A 6,020-nucleotide genomic window follows, 5' to 3' on the forward strand; every position below is an offset into this window, starting at 1 on the left:
GGGCTCGGGGACTGCAGGGCTCGGGCTGCAGGGCTCCGGGGCTGCAGGGCTCCCGGGCTCCAACCAGGCCGGGGAGATCAGGGAGTCTGCCCAGGCACGAGGGACCCCTGTCCAGGGCACACGGACCCCCAGAACGCGCCCCCGTTTTCCAAAATTTTTTTTCCAAAATTTTGCGGAGTGTGCGTAGTGGCACTACGCCCAGCCCTACTTATCACTAATATGTGTACATCCTGAGTGCTGAAGCAAAAATAGGAAAAACAAAATGCTGTATAATCCAAGGTATCAATAGAATCCATTGATTTTGAGTAAGAATTTCTCTGAATTTCCTTCAGAGGGTAATTCCCAATGTTTTAGTCTTAGGTAAGCCAGACCATGTAGGTTCTATTTAAGGTTCTAGCCAAAGTGCTGATTGTTATTTTTTCGTTCTAATTCCACACACGTAAACAATTGCTTATGTTTATATATCACTCCATGATTCTGCACATGAAAAAATGTAAGATTTTATTTCCACTGTTATTGTTGCTCTGCTCTCAATGAACTTTCAGTGACAACCTGATACATTACCAAGGGCTTTACGGCTGGTTCATTATGCCTATTCATTTATATCACACATTAATGTGCAAGTGTCTAGTTTTGTTATAGCATCTCCAGAATACATTACCATAGAGGTTGTAGAATGATTATTCATGTAGTCGGATAGTCCTTGAGTGTTAAGGCAATGTGACGTTTATGTTTCATGTGTTGTGATTTGCTGATGAAATGATACATTTGCTCACACCACATTAATTCTGCAGATTCTGTAATTTCATGCGTGAACATAATGTATAAATACCCTCAATTTTGGGGGTGAGCTAGAATACTTTCTTGTTTCTACTAGGGATACTGTTAATTTCTTTACCAGATTTTGCCTTCATTTGGGACTCAGAACAATTTCAGATTTTAGCATTCTTTCTATAACTCTGCATTAAGAGTCTCCATTGCATTGCCTCTGTAGGGATTCATTTTTAAAATTGGTAATAAAACATTTTAACTTTCCATTGATCTAGAACTTGATTGTTGAGTGGACCCATTCCATTATAAATTGTATTTTATTTTTTCCTGATTTAGATGTTTTGGGAAGTGTCTTAACACCAGGACACATTGCCTCATGAAATTGAGATTCAACACCGTTACTGGTTCGGTAAATGTGGGTATTCTGGTTGAAGTAACATTTTTGGGTGTCTAAAATTCCAGATTTCCTGCACCCACAATTATTATCCATATTCTTCTTCTTGTTCTCTTGTGTAGCGCTTTAATGCCCTTGAGCCCGTGTCGTGCTTCATAAAACTGCGGATGTAAAAAAAAAGAAAGTACCATCTTTACACCAGATTAGGATATGTGAGAGCAGTTTTTAGGTCTCGGCATCGAGACCTATTGTCGCCGAGTTCGCTCTCAAGGGATATAGAGCGGTGCACGAGCAAACCAGGGTCTGTGAACGCGCACACACACAGGCACGCACACACACAAGCGCAGACACACACACACACGCAGACACACACACACTTACACACGCGCAGACAGACACACACACTCGCAGACACATACACAAACATGCCAAACCTCCCAAGCCCCACTTACCGCATCAGCCGCCACTCCTGACTTCTGCTGCCACCGCTCCTCTGGGCCATCCACTCCGTGGAGTGGGCGCGGGCTTCTCGCAAAGACGGAGGTCCCACCCCACGACAGCTGTGAGCATGCACATCCCGAAACTGGAAGTTCGGGAGCGTGCACGCTCACGGCTTGTTTTGTTTAGGAGAGACTAGCTAGACGTGTAGTAATGGTATAGTTAAATTAGTTTCATGGAATATGGATATTGGTAATGTGTTTGCTGTGTGAAAGGGTGTGCAGAAGGACTTTGAGCATTTTCGCTGAGTTGGCCCCCATAGGTGGTCTAATGCCTGTCTCTGGTCTCTGTAGATTATCTTGTCCGCATTGCCAGCTGCCCGTGTTGCTGGTTGGAATTGGTCATTGACCTGTAATGGTGTCTATTTCTTTCAGCTGATTTCTTTTAACCAGAAAGAAATGTTAATTCTATTTTCATGCGGCGTAATCCAGTTTTCAAACCGGATGCACGCAGCTGGGTCCAGTTATAACCGTGCTACTGGTCAGCCGGACTCTGCACTCTCCGGGGGCTGTACCCCGTGTGCCGCGTCCTCGTCACCAGGCCTCCGAGGTCGCAGACATGAAGCCCTTGCTGCCGCGGAGCTCAGCTCTGCCGATGAGGCCGCGAGTTCCCCGGAAGGTTTCAGCTTCCCACGCACACGAGGCAGCCAGCCCTGCAAGGCGCAGCCCCGCAGTTACAGCTTTCAAACCGTCGGCGTCCCTCCCTTCAATTCTGCTTTTAAAGGAATTTAAAAAACTCACAGTAAGAACAGCGAGACGGAAGCAGCGGCCTCACTGCAGCCCAGCCAAGAGAATTACTCTTCGCTGCCTGCAGAGCAGCGAGCTGTGTCTCCTTTCTCTGTTGTGGTTTGGGGCCAGAGGAGGCATGGGGTGTGCTGTGTATGGATGGTAGCGGTTTCTTAGACTTTCTATGGCCAGAGATTGCCGCTGCTCTTTGTAGCGGTGAGCTGGCTGGTGCCACGTGGAATGCATAGGGTGTAGGTGGACGTGGCGGTGTGTAGATGCGGGGTTCTGTATGCTTGAGCGTTCCAGCTGTGTGCTATTGTGGCACTGTGCTCGTCTGGTATAACATGTTTGGGGGATGGTACGGGCGGCTGGTGGCACGCTGCCAGGCGGCAGTGGTGGGTGGCTGCAGTTCGTGGGCGGGTGGATACCGGTGGATGTGGCAAGGTGTGCTGCGAGCCCTGATCATGGACAGGGTACAGAGGAGCCTGTGCTGGCAGAGGATGTGGGTCAGGTTTCACCCATCGATCACTGCTGCGTATCACCTCAAAAGGTGCTGAAAACACGGCGCAGCGACACACACGGGGCCTTTTGGGAGGGGGGCGTTATAGAGGCACTAGAGATGCGCTGGAAGAAAGGTCGATAATATGCTAAGAGCTCAGAGATGCTGGCAACACCCCAGAGTGCAGCACTGATCAGACACCATGGAAACTGCCATGAACAGGCTCTACTCACAGTGAGACAGCTCAGGAAGCTGTAAATGCTGCAGTGATCTGAATGGAACCTGCAGATCACGTGTTCCAGTGCTAGTGAGATAGCTTGCTGTGCTAACGCACCTCCTCTACGAGACAGTCGCGTACAGGCGTTTAAGGTAATATGCCCTGGCTGTTTATTCAATGTTAGGTATTTACAGGGCTTTAAGTGGGCTGGGTCTCATCGGTGCTGTGCAATGGCAGTTTTCTAAAAGGGGCCTGGAAACGGGTCTATATGGGGTCTGTTTTGTGCCCTGGCACACGCGGTCCTTTTTTTCCCAGGCTGCAGTGACAGACACAACCATGTGCACGTGCACACACTGCATACTACTCACTACAGGAGAAGTGGGCTTGGGGGCTCCGGGGCTCCGGGGCTCCGGGACTGCAGGGCTCTGGGGCTGCAGGGCTGCAGGGCTCCGGGGCTCCGGGGCTCCGGGGCTCCGTGGCTCCAGGGCTCGGGGACTGCAGGGCTCGGGCTGCAGGGCTCCGGGGCTGCAGGGCTCCCGGGCTCCAACCAGGCCGGGGAGATCAGGAAGTCTGCCCAGGCACGAGGGACCCCTGTCCAGGGCACACGGACCCCCAGAACGCGCCCCCGTTTTCCACAATTTTTTTTCCAAAATTTTGCGGAGTGTGCGTAGTGGCACTACGCCCAGCCCTACTTATCACTAATATGTGTACATCCTGAGTGCTGAAGCAAAAATAGGAAAAACAAAATGCTGTATAATCCAAGGTATCAATAGAATCCATTGATTTTGAGTAAGGATTTCTCAGAATTTCCTTCAGAGGGTAATTCCCAATGTTTTAGTCTTAGGTAAGCCAGACCATGTAGGTTCTATTTAAGGTTCTAGCCAAAGTGCTGATTGTTCTTTTTTCGTTCTAATTCCACACACGTAAACAATTGCTTATGTTTATATATCACTCCATGATTCTGCACATGAAAAAATTTAAGATTTTATTTCCACTGTTATTGTTGCTCTGCTCTCAATGAAATTTCAGTGACAACCTGATACATTACCAAGGGCTTTACGGCTGGTTCATTATGCCTATTCATTTATATCACACATTAATGTGCAAGTATCTAGTTTTGTTATAGCATCTCCAGAATACATTACCATAGAGGTTGTAGAATGATTATTCATGTAGTCGGATAGTCCTTGAGTGTTAAGGCAATGTGACGTTTATGTTTCATGTGTTGTGATTTGCTGATGAAATGATACATTTGCTCACACCACATTAATTCTGCAGATTCTGTAATTTCATGCGTGAACATAATGTATAAATACCCTCAATTTTGGGGGTGAGCTAGAATACTTTCTTGTTTCTACTAGGGATACTGTTAATTTCTTTACCAGATTTTGCCTTCATTTGGGACTCAGAACAATTTCAGATTTTAGCATTCTTTCTATAACTCTGCATTAAGAGTCTCCGTTGCATTGCCTCTGTAGGGATTCATTTTTAAAATTGGTAATAAAACATTTTAACTTTCCATTGATCTAGAACTTGATTGTTGAGTGGACCCATTCCATTATAAATTGTATTTTATTTTTTCCTGATTTAGATGTTTTGGGAAGTGTCTTAACACCAGGACACATTGCCTCAGGAATTGAGATTCAACACCGTTACTGGTTCGGTAAATGTGGGTATTCTGGTTGAAGTAACATTTTTGGGTGTCTAAAATTCCAGATTTCCTGCACCCACAATTATTATCCATATTCTTCTTCTTGTTCTCTTGTGTAGCGCTTTAATGCCCTTGAGCCCGTGTCGTGCTTCATAAAACTGCGGATGTAAAAAAAAAGAAAGTACCATCTTTACACCAGATTAGGATATGTGAGAGCAGTTTTTAGGTCTCGGCATCGAGACCTATTGTCGCCGAGTTCGCTCTCAAGGGAGATAGAGCGGTGCACGAGCAGACCAGGGTCTGTGAACGCGCACACACACAGGCACGCACACACACATGCGCAGACACACACACACACGCAGACACACACACACGTGCAGACAGACACACACACTCGCAGACACATACACACACATGCCAAACCTCCCAAGCCCCACTTACTGCATCAGCCGCCACTCCTGACTTCTGCTGCCACCGCTCGTCTGGGCCATCCACTCCGTGGCGTGGGCGCGGGCTTCTCGCTAAGACGGAGGTCCCACCCCACGACAGCCGTGAGCGTGCACATCCCGAAACTGGAAGTTCGGGAGCGTGCACGCTCACGGCTTGTTTTGTGTAGGAGAGACTAGCTAGACGTGTAGTAATGGTATAGTTAAATTAGTTTAATGGAATATGGATATTGGTAATGTGTTTGCTGTGTGAAAGGGTGTGCAGAAGGACTTTGAGCATTTTCGCTGAGTTGGCCCCCATAGGTGGTCTAATGCCTGTCTCTGGTCTCTGTAGATTATCTTGTCCGCATTGCCAGCTGCCCGTGTTGCTGGTTGGAATTGGTCATTGACCTGTAATGGTGTCTATTTCTTTCAGCTGATTTTTTTTTTAACCAGAAAGAAATGTTAATTCTATTTTCATGTGGCGTAATCCAGTTTTCAAACCGGATGCACGCAGCTGGGTCCAGTTATAACCGTGCTACTGGTCAGCCAGACTCTGCACTCTCCGGGGGCTGCACCCCGTGTGCCGCTTCCTCGTCACCAGGCCTCCGAGGTCGCAGACATGAAGCCCTCGCTGCCGCGGAGCTCAGCTCTGCCGATGAGGCCGCGAGTTCCCCGGAAGGTTTCAGCTTCCCAGGCACACGAGGCAGCCAGCCCTGCAAGGCGCAGCCCCGCAGTTTCAGCTTTCAAACCGTCGGCGTCTCTCCCTTCAATTCTGCTTTTAAAGGAATTTAAAAAACTCACAGTAAGAACAGCGAGACTGAAGCAGCGGCCTCACTT

This window comes from Lissotriton vulgaris, chromosome 7 (genome assembly GCF_964263255.1).
Source record: "Lissotriton vulgaris chromosome 7, aLisVul1.2, whole genome shotgun sequence".
NCBI classification, from domain to species: Eukaryota; Metazoa; Chordata; class Amphibia; order Caudata; family Salamandridae; genus Lissotriton; species Lissotriton vulgaris.